Source organism: Enhydra lutris, unplaced genomic scaffold (assembly GCF_002288905.1).
Source record: "Enhydra lutris kenyoni isolate GAN:26980312 unplaced genomic scaffold, ASM228890v2 scaffoldscaffold31, whole genome shotgun sequence".
Classification (NCBI taxonomy): Eukaryota; Metazoa; Chordata; class Mammalia; order Carnivora; family Mustelidae; genus Enhydra; species Enhydra lutris.
Window position 1 is genome coordinate 21,501,479 of NW_019154115.1, and position 14,080 is coordinate 21,515,558.

Consider the following 14,080-nt stretch of genomic DNA (forward strand, 5'->3'; position numbering starts at 1 on the left):
TGCTCTCTAATTTCCTGCTCACTCTTGACCTGGAACCCAGGTCTGCCCTTCCCCCAGCTCATTGCCCACCCCCACCCCTTGTTCTGGGATCTGGATGTAATAAATCTTGTGACTCTACTTCCTTCATGTGAGTATATCTTTGATTGACTAAACTGTCAATGATCCTATAGGTTTCACTTCCCCAGAGTAGGAGCTTGGATGCTGAAGGAGCTACCTGCTGAATCCATGTGGGTGGCTGATATCTCCTCATTTGGTGGCTCATAGCTGCAGAGCTAATTCAATATCCTACCTCCCGGCTTCTGACACAATCCTTCATTCACGCTACCTTCAAGATGCTGGGTTGTTATAACCACAGAGCACCATGCTGGTTTGGAGGGAACCTTTTCTTACCCATCTAATAATCTTTAATGAAGATAATGCTCTAATTAAGGTAACTTACTGTTTTCCTGTTGGTTAACTTGAAATCAGTGAAAGGTCAAGTTTCCATTAACACAGTGCATGTACTAGGCTATTCCAGAAGGATTATTATTCTGACAGCTGAGGCTTATAATATCACAAAAATACATATTTAGTTGAAATTCAAATAAGGAAAATGAAAGGCTCATCTTTTGTATTGCATGGAAAGGAGAAAAGAAGCCATCCTTAATTACCGAGAAACAGTTTTTCTCTGACTTTTCTGCCCCAACATATGTGAAGAAGTCTATAGATGTGGATAATTCTTGGTCAGTAATAATGATTCAATATCAAATACTTAAACAAAACCTCTAGGGGTTACGAACGAACAGGTGCTACTAAAGAAATGTCGGAAGAAGGGCCATGGCTTTTGCAAGGGAGCCCTCGGAGACGTTGGGTCATCACAGTGCAGATGCCGGGCCTCCAACTGGCAGGTGTGTAAATGTGGTGTCTGGCAGGGTTATCTGCTTGCTTCTCTCACGAGGCTCTGTCCCTGCCCATTCCCCAGTCTCCCGGGCTTCCTGGGGAAAAGCTGGATGTCCTCCTCATTGGAAGGGAAAGCCATAGTCTAAGCTTGTGGTCCCAGGAACCAGCTGGATCACGAGTCATGCTTCATGCTTGCTCTGGACTTTCGGAGAATGGATTTGTGCTCTCTTGTCTCCTTTCCTTGTCCCTGGTCTTCCCAGTGCATGAAATGTGTGACCAATCTGCTTGCCTGCTTGCCTTGATAGAATTGTGATACTTCTTTCTTCCTTCCTTTCATTTCTTCCTACAAACATGTGTTAAGCACGTACTGTGTACTAGGCAGTCTGTCTCTGGTCCCTCCAGTGTTTCTTTGTGTATCTCTCTCCCTTCTCTGTGACTTTTCTGCTTCCCGCTTTCCTTCCTCCTGTCCTCTACCTCTCTTTGACCTCAAAACCTACTCTGGGGGAAGTTCATCTATCAGCTGTGTGTACCTTAGTGGCTGTGTTTCTCCTCCTGGAGGAATTAGCCTTTGACATTTGATCTTTCATTGTTGTAGCAAATGGTTCCCTGTTCATGAAATTTTCAACATCAATTTGCAAGCAGGGGAGATATTTGCAAAATAGAGGACCTTCACAAAACCTTAGAGTCCCACCATCTGGTGACCACCCACTTGGAATATGCATGAGGTTGGCCCTTTCCTTGACTCCTTTTTGTGATCAAATCAGAGACGAGAATTGACTGATCTCAGAAAAATGTGCAAACATTGCTCTTCGGATAAAGCTCCAAATCCTTTCCACAGCACCTAAGACCCTGCGTGGTGTAGCCTCCTACTTAACTCTTTATTTAAACCTTGCAGGAAAGCCACATTGGAATTTGTTCAGATGTTTGGTAGAAATAAATGTTCTACTTGTCAACCCCTTCCGCCATGCTAACTCCTCCTCCTGCAGCAGATGTCATTTTAAATGTTGCTTCTTCCAGGAAGCCTTCTGTGACTTCTAGGAACCTAATGAGACTGAGATTAGGTTCCCTGATACATGATTTCACAACACCCAGTAATTGTCTAGCACCTATCACAATTATCTTTAGTTGTTTCGTGGAAGCCTACCTCATTGACTGGTCTTCACATCTGGCTTATCTATTATTCTGCACCAAGCGTCCGGCAGAGTGCTGGGCTCATAGTAAATATCTGTGGAATGTATGCGTGACCAAACATAAGTACTCTGTCTCTAAGTAAACCTTCATCCAGAGTTCCCTTACTATTTACTAATTTAAAAAAACCAAAAAACTGATTAGTTCTGCTCTGCTGGGTGGTCACTTACTGTTGAGGTCATCTCATCTCGGGCAGACTCTGTACTTGGATTCTGCTTTCACTGACTCATACCTGGGCTTTGTCCACTGGGGTCCAACCTGTGAGATCCTTCTGGATTAATCTTCCCCCAACACCGGTTTGACCAGATCACTCTGCTGCTAAAAGCCTCTGATGTGGAGTTGGCTACAGAAGAAAGCTCAGACTCAGCCTGGCCTTGAAGCCTGTCTGTAATCTGACTCTGACCTATATTTCTGTGTTCGCTTACTTTGTAAAGCGAATTGTTTGTTCCACCAAACATTTTCACTCACTGACTCTAAGCTTTTGTTGATAGTATGTGCTCTGTCCAGAAGCTCTCCCTCTTATTCTTTTATCAAACTTCTATCCATCCTGAGAGTATAGCCCATATCCCACTTTCTCTGTATTGTGGTATTGTGGTCCTAGACACCTGTATTAGGACTCTTTCAGTTGCAAATAGTGAGGCAGACCCCAAACTGGCTTAAGTAAAAAAAATATTATGAGTTCATGTCATCCACAAGTCTGTGATAGACTTTAGGTAAAATATTGTTAGTAATCTTTGTCTCTTCCGATTCTGCTGATGATTCTTCTTCTTTTTTTTTTCTCTCTTTTTTTTTCCCAAGCAGGCTCCATGCTCAGTGTAGAGCCCAGTATGGGGCTTGAACTCACAACCCTGAGATCAAGACCTAAACTGAGACCAAGAGTTGGATGCTTAAGTGACTGAGCCCCCAGATGCCTCTCTGCGGATTGTTCTAATCTACTGATTTCACTCTGTTAGAACAGGTGACATTAAGGTCCATGTGGTAGCCCCAGATACTCAGGGCTTACATCCTACCAGCTTGACAACCTCAGGGAAGACAAACTTACCCTTCTTAAAAGTTCTCACTGAAGTCCCAGAGAAGGGAGGGTCACAAGCCTATCCTAAACCTGCTATGTTTATGACTGCTATGTTTATGATTAAACAGATCTGGGTCATGGGTCCATTCCTGGGACCCATGTGTGGGGTCAGCCTCACAGACCTTCATGCACGGAGAGTGACAACTGGGTGGCTCCCCAAAGGAAAATTGAGATACCGTCACCAGAAGAAGGAGGAATCAGTGCTAGGCAGGCAAAAGACAGCCTAAATCCATTCTATCCTTCCAAATACGAGTGGTCTATCCTGGCTCCAAATTCTGTTGCTCTTTTTGTCTCCCCTACTCCTGTATTTGTTTCCCTAGGTCACTAGATGGCTGCCACAATCACAGACACCACAACGTAATGCCAGAATTCCAAGCAGAAGGGCAAAGGGAGCAGGTGGAGAGAGGACTTTTCCAGGGAAAGGAAAGCTTCCTTAGAGGCCATCCAAGATATTTGGATCCCTTGGCAAGGAGGCAAGGAAAAGAATATCTGGCAGAGAGGAACAGAATTGCTGAGATTGGATTAGTTTGGATGAGAGGTTTGTTCCTGGGACTGAGCACATCGCTGAACAAAAGCAGGGTTTTGTTAGAAGGAAGGAAGGGGTGAGGTCCTTGCCCTTGGCTGGGTCACCAAGAGTGGCTGCCTAGGATACTTTTTTTTTTTTTTTTTAAGATTTTATTTATTTATTTGACAGGCAGAGATCACAAGTAGGCAGAGAGGCAGGCAGAGAGAGAGGGGGAAGCAGGCTCCCTGCTGAGCAGGGAGCCCGATGTGGGGCTCAATGTGGGGCTCTATCGCAGGACCCTGAGATCATGACCTGAGCCGAAGACAGAGGCTTAATCCACTGAGCCACCCAGGTGCCCCTGCCTAGGATACTTATTAATCAACTTATCTACCAGTGATTGGGAACTCACTACATGCAAGACGCTGTATATTTCTGATTCTCATCTAGTCCATATGACTTTTTCTTTTTAATGCCAGGAGCTGTGGCTTATACTTTGTATCTTTACATTGCCTTGCACTTAGTAGCTGTTCAATAAGTATTGGCTGAGTTTTAAAATTTGATGGTGAGGGGTTGAGAGAAGGGTCTAGAATTCAGTCTTTCTAGGATCTTACGTAAAGACTTCATTTTTGCCCTCCTGCTAAAGGAAATGGAAGCTCACCACATCTGTGTAACAGTCATTTGAATCATGGAGATGTAAATGAACCTCAAATAGATCTTCTTGGCTGTAAGTTCTCTCTCAGTCAACTTGTAAATTACTTGCTTCTTCATCTGTATGGCCCATCTATATAGTTCTTACATACGTAAAATGAATTTAGACAGGCAGTGTAGGTAATTTGGCTAACTGGTCTCCTTTTTCAAGGGCTTTTCCACATTTTTTATTTAATAGGGAAATTGCTCTCCCACTGAATCTTAATTCACAATGTTAAGACTTCAGAAACACAGGTTTTTATTCAGAAGGAATTTCAATCTTCTTGCTGTCAAACACACTGCTCTCACATGGGCACTTAGTGGTGTCAGGATGTCAATTTAATTTTGACAGGGCCCCTATCGATGGAATGTTCAACTTTTCATATGTAGTTAATATGGATGGGTAAGGGGATGTTTGAGGGTTTTTTTTTTCCTCTCTGTTTTCATGGAAACATATACTTTCCCATAAGATTGGATAACTGTAGTATGTATGAAGCACTGAAGGCTTTTTTGAGTGCAAAGTTTCCCAACTGTTCAAGACCTACTATTAACTGCCTCCAAATGGCACACAGTTGTTGCTACCTCTGTGATGCTCTAAATAGTCTGAAGGCGCTGGAATCTTTGTTCCCACTAAGAAATGGTTTCTTCCACTTTCTTTTGGAGCAGCACCTCTTGAACTGTAGATGTAGCAAGTATGGCTAAAAACTCAGCATTCCTTGCCCATTAGGGGACGTTAGTGCCCAATGGTTGGCAGGATGTGAGTTTTTAGATTTTTGTCTGGGAGTAGGAGAAGACCAAACTACTCTAACAACTCTTGTATTAGCTATCTATTGCTCCATAACAAATGATGTGAAAAGTGAACCGGCTTAAAACAAGAGATGTGCCTTATCTCCCACCGTTTCTGTATGGAATATGGGAGAGGCTTAGCTAGGTGGTTCTGGCTGAGGTCTCTCATGAGGTTATGTCAAGTTGTTGGCTGGGGCTTTAGGCATCTGAAGACTGAACTGGGACTAGGGTTTCCAATATGGCTCACTCACGTAGCTATTGGCTGGAGGCCTAGGTTTCTTGCCATGTGGGCCTCTGGTTGAATGTCCTTATGGCATAGCAGCTGGCTTCCTCCAGAGTGAGTGATTAAAGAGAAAGACCGCAGAAGAAATGCAATGGCCCTCACAACCTAGTCTCAGGAGCCATCCATGGTCACTTCTGCAATAGTCTCTGTTAGATGCGAATCAGTAGGTCTAGCCCACACTCAGGGGGAGGGGAATGAAGGGGAATTCGTAGACATACTTTTTTGATTTTCCACTACAACTTTCTTGATTTTCTGCCTTTGTGACTGAGTATCTGCAAAAAACAAACCAAACTCAGAGATTTAGTATATGGTCAGCAAATAGACAGATGAGTACTGCCCCTTCATTCTTGGGGTAATTTATACAGAATTGCAGCCTTCCAACCTAATGAGGTAGGTGCTTCCCCAAAAACTGCACAGGGGTGGAATGGAGGTTGGGTCTGAGAGAGTCAGATTTCTATGCCCCTCATGAATATGAAGTGGTCCAGAGGTAGCTTTTCCCAGGGCACGCTCAGAGAGTGGGGCACCAGTAAGGATGGATTTGGGATGGGGAAAGGAGTGTTTAGTTGCACTCACCTAGACGGATAGGTCAGATACAGGTGGCAGATGGCAAGAGCTGGGTGAGAAGCTCTCCGGTTCTGCTCTGCTACGGGTTGGCAAAGACCAGCCACAGATGGTAAGAGTGAAGCTGTGAGCAGACTCCAGTCCTAGGATCAAGCAAGTGCCAATGCTCTGCTGAAATCACCCGCAGGACCACCAAGAGATGTGAGCATTCATGGGCAGAATTCTTTGCTTAGATCCCAAAAACAGAGACCGTGGCAGTTCTGGCTTCTTGACAGCTCTTGAGCGTCCGTAAGGAAGGGAGCACTTAGGACCAGATGGAGAGGTTGGGAGACAGACTGGGACTGTCAGGCCACAGAGTGAAGCGTCACGCCACAGAGACAGATGGCAAGAGGGGTACCCGTGTCTCCAGTGACTTTAGAGCCTTTTCAGTACTCATCCTGCCTGTGAACCCTTCACATAGGGCCTCTTCAAGGGCTTCTACTTCCACAGCATTTTAATGTAGAAGTTGAATATAAGTGTTCCAAGCTGGAGTCCAGGATAATAGTCTCTTTCCTCACATTTAGACAAACCCTGGTTTCTGATACACTGATTGATGATGGAATCATACAGTGGTATTATAGGTTATGAAAACTGTGCATGAGAGGGAAGATGCCACATCGCGACAGAGTCAAGAAGAGTTTTCTTTCCAGAATATTCCTGCCATTAAGATACCAGTGCAAGAGAAGAGGTAGGGAACATAGAAAGCACACAGATTTATACTTCAAGATACAAATCTACTATATATGTCATTAGCCTCCTAAAGACATTCAGTGGTTCTGCTGGTATCACCTTTAGGCACAGGTGGGAGGGGGCTGCTTTAAGGGGCTCTGTTCTGGCCCTTCTCCAGCTGTATTCCCACATACTGAGCAGGAGGCCATCAAGCCAAAGGAGTGTGTCCATCTGGAGCCAACTTCACCTCTTCTGACCTTGCTCCAGGTACCCAGAAGCCAGAATTCCCTGTCCGAATGGCCATGAGCCCACTTCCAGGGCCTGCGTGGGCTTCTCCTCTAGATCTTCTGATATGTACTCCTGGACCTGCGGAGTGGCCAAGAAATGACAGTTTTGTAGAGGGAAAAGTGGACATGTGGGCTAGAGTGCCTACGGGGTGTGGGCCTTAACTGGCTGTGGGAAGTGAAGTGGGGAAGCCTTCCCTGTGTGGAAACCAGTTTTCCCTGTTCTAGCAAGGAACTCTGAGAAGTCCTAGAATTCTAAGTTCAAACCTAAGTTTGGTCTTCCAAACTGTATTCAAAGTATATTTTCAAGGTGAAAGGATACACACACACACACACATATTAAACTTCACAGTTTGTTAGCTTCTTTTATAAACTTTACATATTTATACATTTGACTGCGGGCTTCTACACGTAGTCTTTTTGTGGACCCTACAAATGTCAGGATTGATTCTGGCTCCCCATTTAATACCATCTAATACAGAACCAAGTTGAATCAGCTTGGCTTGGTTTAGAAGGCCTTTTAATATTGATTCCTCTCTAATCTTACCTCCCACTGCTGTTCTGCAGGAATCTTCCATCAACCAAACTGGTCGACCCATAGCCAGGCTCAGCTCACGTTCTTTCCTCTCTGCTCGGTTCACACTATTTTTCTCTAAAAGGCCGCCACTTCTGTCCTGCATTTGTATGAGCCACACTACTGTTTTAAGACCCAGCCTCATAGTCACATGTCACATTCCACTGGCCTCTTCTAACAGCTCTTGTCTGAGCCACTTACTGGCATTCAAAGTGTGCAACTACGTGTGGCCATTTTTTCTTATAATGGACAAGGTATGGCTATAAGATTAAGGAAACATCAATACATAATCATTTTCGGATCAAAAAAGGGGACCACCCCCCTCTCCCACACACCCCCCCTCCCAAAGTCAGAGGGGTAGCTAGGGAATGAGAAGAATGTAGTTAGGCAGGCACCCAAGGAGGAGATAGCCAGCATTGTCAAAAGCTGCAGATAGCTCCTCGGGAAAGATGCCCCAAAATAGAATATTTGCCCATTAGAAAAGAGATCTTTTGTGACCATTGAGAGAAGAATGTGTGGGTGAAACCAACATTGTAGTGGGAAAAATAAGAGATGAGAAAGTGGAGACAGCAAATATACTTTAATGTCTCTCAAGAAAATGTGATTCTTCGAAAAGATAGAGTAGCTTTAACAGGGTGGAAGAAGTAGGGTTGGTTTTGTTCTGTTCAAAGGTTGGAGGAGACTGTATTTGTAGGAGAAAGAAGCCAGATTAGAAGGAAAATTGATAATGGGGAAAGAAAGGATAGATGAATCAACAAATCTGGGAATGGCTGAGATCCAGTGCACAGGTGTAGGGGTTAACCTTGATGAGGAGAAAGCTCGATTCTTCCTGTGGGTAAGGGAAGGAGGGAGGGAAGACTAATGAAGGCTACAGGATAGGCATAATAATGGAGTGATTGGACTTACTGGTGAAGAGATTGGCTGTCATTGTAGAGAAAAGGCTAAGGAAGCCCGAATTTTCTAGGGTGGGTCCAGATTTCAAATATTCAAATATCACATTCTTTATTCATTTCTTTCGCATTTGTTCAGTGTCCTGCATGTACCAGACACTGGGGTCTACAGTGATGCGACTTTTCATGCAATTTTGTAATTTGTTATACTGGGACTCAAGTGAGATTTACTTTTTACTCTCCTAGAAGGCTTGAAGTAGAAATAAATGCACGAATCAGAAGGGTCCTTTGTCAGACCAGATGTCCCGACTTGAGGTTTGGAAAACAACGGGCATCTCAACAATGGCGCCCTGTTTGAGGCGGAGAGGGAAGAGAGGCGAGATAGGGGTTAGGTTTACAGCCGGGTAACCCCAGGAGAGTGCGCCTTCAGCCAGGAAGGTGCGAATCTTCTGTGCACTTCGGGTCGCGTGTAACCAAGGGTAACGGCGCCTCAGCCTACACCAGCGTGAAGACCCGTTTCTTCCCCGAACCAGGTGTGTCTACGGAGGCTAAGCAGGACCAGACAGACAGAAACCCAGCCTCGCCAACCCAGACACCTTGCCGCGATCCGCCACCGCCTCTGTTTAAGGTCACTGCTCCTTTTGCCCCTAATTAATTGGGAGGGGCGGGGGAGGGGAGAAGCGGTGGGCGGGACGAATCCTTTTTCTATTCTGCAACTGGTCGCAATGGGCTCCGAGTCCCGCCTCCTGCACCGCCGCCGACAGGCTCTGCGGGCTGTCACTCAAGCCGCCGCGGCCGCCCCTCGCCGTGGCTGGGATCTCGCGGGAAGAGCGGCGGGCACGGCTGTAGCTTGGTCTCCCGGCTGCGCGCGAAGCGGGAGGGTTCTCCTCACACAAGCGCTTCCTCGCGGAGAGGTTGGAGCTGCGGCAGTCGCAGGCCTGGGCCGCCCCTTCCCTGCCGCCGCCTTCTTTTCCTCAGGGCTCCTCGGTCCGCTTGCCCTCCGGCGCTCCCAGGTAAGAAAGCCCGGAGCACGTCTCGGCTGCGGAGCGGTCGGGGAGCGGGGACTCGGAGCAGCCCAGGTGGGCTGGCTCCCGACGGGGGCGGCTCCGCGGGCTGTTCCGCGCTGCCGGGTGGGCGCGAGGCTTAGCGGGGCTGGAGAGTGCCGGGGGCACGAGGCGGCGGGGTGGGACCCGAGAGCGGGCGCCCAAGGGTGGTGTGGCGGGTCCCGGGGCTCCTGAGGCGATGGGGCGGTTTATGGGGGGGCTTCCTGAGGCTCTTCCAGATTGGCGTGGGGGGTGGGTGGTGGCGCACAGGGTCCCACTTCGGGGTCAAGGGAGATTTGCCAGGGTCCTGGGGTTCTTCGAGGTGTCGTAGCGGGGTTTCACAGCAAGGGGTCCTCATACCGCGGTCGCAGGCTCTTTGGAGGCAGAGAATTCAGTTTAGCAGGTCTTAAGTCTCTGAAGGGGCAGATCATTGGGGTCTTGGGGGTCCTTTGAGCGGGAGCATTTCGCATCCGTGGGTGACAAAGCAGCGTATTAGGGTTCCGGGGAGGGGGCTCTGTTTATCCAGGTCTCGGGGCGAGAGGGCGATGTGTCTGGGTCCTGCAGGGGCCGGGCCGCCTTGGTGGGCTGCTGGGGGCGGAAGGGTGTTCGGCGGAGACCGGCGTCTCTCCTGGGGTTTCTGCTTTGCCCAGAGGGGGGCGGTAACTTGACATGGTCTCCAGTCTTTAAAGGGGTGACAGGGTGAGTTAGTGGGTCTCCGGGAGATCTCGAATGGAGGGCGCGGCTCAGCAGGCACTACTGGGTCGGCTCGGGGTTGGAAGGGGGCTCTAGGGGCATCCGGAGCCAGCCCAGTAGACAGTCTGTGGCTGGTCGGCATCCTGGAACAGGTCTCTTTCTCCGTGAGATTGATTTGGTGCTCAGTGAGAGGACTGATCCGCGTTGTTTCCTAGTTGGAGAAATCGTGGGTTTGTTCTGCAGTTTTCTTTTCCCTGCCCCGGGCTCCCTGTGGGGGCGTGCTGGTCTCGCTGCTCTGGGAACGAGAGAGTGGCCGCACCTTAGGTTCTCTAGGGGGCGAGTTTCCTAAGGTTGGGCGTGCCAGCCGCTGAAGATAGGGAACGCTGTGTGGTTTTGGCTTCTCTTTCCTAGATAGTCTGCTTATGCTGATCCTGCATTATTAGATCTGTCCTGAAGTCTTGCCTGAGTGGTAGGCAGTCAAGTAGGAATAGGAGGTGTGTTCTGGCTTCCCTCTGTCCTTTGAAAAACGTTCGTGGAGAGGGGTAACTTGAAGTTTAGTCTCCAAATAATGTATTGGAATATGAAATCCCAAAGCTAGAACTCTGCAGAAGCCTCCTTTGAGACCTGTAAGGACGGCTAACAGCTCTTTTAGAGAATCCTGCAAAAACAATTTTATTGTTAAGGTTGAGTTAATCTTGACTCTAATGCAGAGTTCTTGGTAACTAGCCCAGACTCTGGTGAAATTCAAGTAAAATGACCTGTGTGTATGTGTATATGGTTTTAAAAAATAAATGTATGGCTTGGGAAGTCTGCATTTGCTTGACAATTCTTCAGGTTAGATAGCAACTTCATCACAGAGGCCTGTAAATGAAGTCTGATGTGGCAGGCGGTGGAGCCCATATTAGCAGTAATTCTGTCATTTTGGGTAAACAGACAAATTTGACTATGCCAAAGCAAAGAATTTTGCCTGCCTTAGTCTTTTTCTTAGTAACAGTTTTTTAAGATTGAGATTTCTTTTTATCTTAGAATCAAAAAGATTAGGAATAATGTACCTAATCCTTGAGTATTGCAGTCATTTAAAAAAAAGGGGGGGGATCCCACATAGCAATATTTAACCCATTGAGGAGCTTTTGTTTTGTTTTCACCTTTGCCAGATTGACTTTTATAGATAACAAATTGATCAATTGAGCAGATACTCGGTTGGAACTACAGCCAGAAAACCTGAAACAGACCTTTGTTTTCCTCATTATTTTTGAAAGATGAATAATTAAGCAAATTTCAGTAACTTTTTAAAGCAGCTTTCATGATTTCTAAGTAAACATACTGAGCGGTCAACAAATATTTGATTAGGAGGTATCACAGCACTGGAGGTACAGTGATTCCAGCTCACATATAACCTATATTGAGAGAAAACAAATGAAATGAATATATAAAATAATTGACATGTTGATAATGAAGAAACAGGTACTTGGGGTTCAGCTCACCTTTTTTAAAATATCCCTTGAATAATAATATAATCGATGCCTGTTATAATAACAAGAAACCAAATAAGGTAATGATCTGCCTTCTGAATTATTAAAGACTGAATTATGATCAGTACAGTTTGGATGTTAATTATATGTTGACTCTTTGAGGATTAGCACCTTTTGTTACATAAGCATTAAAAAGTCTGTAAGGATACATACACATCGAACTTACAAGTATTTGGGGGATTCTTTAAGAGAGGGTTGTAGAGGCGTGGACGAGAGCTATTAATTTTAGGCTTTAATATTTGAACCTATTTCAGTGAGTGGACATAAGTGCAAATTAGAGAAGTCTAAAAATTAAAACATTTTGGTAACTGCAAATTTGTGAAATGTACAGTATCTATAAGGCATTTTGTGAGTGTTGCTAGTTCATTGTGTGTACTAGTGAAGGAAAAAGTGTATTTCAAGAATCTGATAATTACAGGGGGTGGGGAGCACAACAGAATAAGAATACTGAGACCTAAGTAAAATGTTAAAACATGTTAAGGATGTTGGATATTTAAGTATATAAAGGTAAATTAATTCAAGGTCTTTTTTCAAATTTAATTATTTCCAAGTTTGAGAAGGGAAGTTTTTCATCTCCTGAGACAGAAATACCTTGTGTCTCTGTGTTGGGGGTAGAGGTGTTTTTATTGGTGCACAGACTTCAGGAAGAGATTTCTTTTTGTCAAATGTATGGATACATCTACTAGATTTGTTTTTCTTCTGAGGCATATGAAACATAATAATTTTATGGTTCATTATTACTATAATTTAGTATTAGTATTTATATTTCATTATTTTTATAATGAAAATGGTATTACCAGAATGGCTCTTGGATTGTCATTCAAAATTCTAGAATTAGAAACATGATGTACTAAAGCAATTTCTAGAAAGGAAATCATAAGACATGGATCCCAGGCTTCACTGTCCTACTAACGTATAACCAGGGTAATTTTTTAGACTCTTAGGGCCTCGGTTTCCATATATACAAAATTAAAGAGAAGTCCCTGTTAGTAATCAGTGTAAGCTCCAATTCCAAGGATGCTATCACATTGATTTTGATGTTGCATGTAAGCAGTGTTACGTCTACAAAGAGGGATAGATATCCTAAGAGTAGCTGGTTCTCAGGATACAACTAGTTCCATGGAATTTTCATTTATGATATGTAATTTTAGAAACCTCTTCCTTTTTAAGATACATAGGAAATATTTAATTCCAGAATATACAATCATGAAGGTAAATGATTTTCTTTTGATAATTTAGCTTTATTTGTTAAAGCATTATTATTTTTATTTCTGATTTCTGGTTGAGTATGTAGTGATGTAATGTCCTTATTTAACTTGGAATTGTAGAATGAGGTTTGTAGTGGTTGACCCCCTTTAATCCATCCTTTACACTCCTGCCAAGGTGACTTTTCTAAAATGCAAATCTATTCAAAGCTTCTTTCTTAAAATCCATACTTCTTGTTTACCTACAGTACATATTTAGTTTTTTAAAAACTGAATAAATAAATTTTTAATTTATAAAATAATATTTTATAAAATTTGTTAAAAAGATAAATAATATTTTATAAATATTTATAAAAAGTTATAAATAAAAATTATTTTATATAATAATTATTTTATATAATTTATTTTTTATGTAATAATTTATTTTTTAGGTGTTCTTCATAAAATAATTATTTATTTGACAGAGATCACAAGTAGGCAGAGAGAGGAGGGGAAGCGTGCTCCTTGCTGAGCAGAGAGCCTGACGTGGGGCTCGATCCCAGGACCCTGAGATCATGACCTGAGCCAAAGGCAGAGGCTTAACCCACTGAGCCACCCAGGCGTCCCAGTATTTAGTTCTTACTCTTTATCACTACAAGGCCCTTCATCATCTGTCTCATCTCCTGGACTTCCCCCATCATAAATCTGAAGCTCCAATTGTACTAATCCAGTTAATTCACTAAAAGATGATAGAGTTTCCTGACTCAGCCTTCTCGTATATTCCTCTCACTGCTTAGAATGCCTTTCTTTCTCCTGTCTTGCTGACAAAGTCTACTGATTTTTCAAGATACAGATTAAGCACTATCTGCTTTTTAAGTCTTCGGTGTCCTCTGGTCCTCCCTCTTCCTTATCCCACTGGGTTATTCACTCTCTCTGTCTTGTTCTTTCATTCTCTTATGTTTGCTAATATGCTGTAATTATTTATGTCTGTCGCTGGGTCCTCCTGGACTCAAAACCAAGTTTATAAATGTTTGTCTTACTACTTTTTGAACCTCATTTGCTTATTTTACACAGTTGGCTCTCAATACAGGTTTGAGCCCTCAATGCCAAGATTGATATCTTCATAATGTCTGAGTTAAGCCCAAATCTCAGTCTTGTCCTATTTTTCTAAAATTTTGGGCTTTCTTTAATAGAATAAGATACTTTGCCCT

The 14,080-nt window shown here is 44.2% G+C and overlaps 1 protein-coding gene across 1 annotated transcript in view; it reads left to right on the forward strand.

Annotated features, from left to right (window-relative positions):
- The first annotated feature begins 9,270 nt into the window (after positions 1–9,270).
- Positions 9,271–14,080, forward strand: part of LOC111153319 (glucuronic acid epimerase) — a 121,033-nt gene continuing 116,223 nt past the window's right edge. Inside the window, exon 1 of the mRNA XM_022512266.1 lies at positions 9,271–9,430. The gene's annotated coding sequence lies outside the window, so the exon portion shown is untranslated. The remainder of the gene's footprint in view (positions 9,431–14,080) is intronic.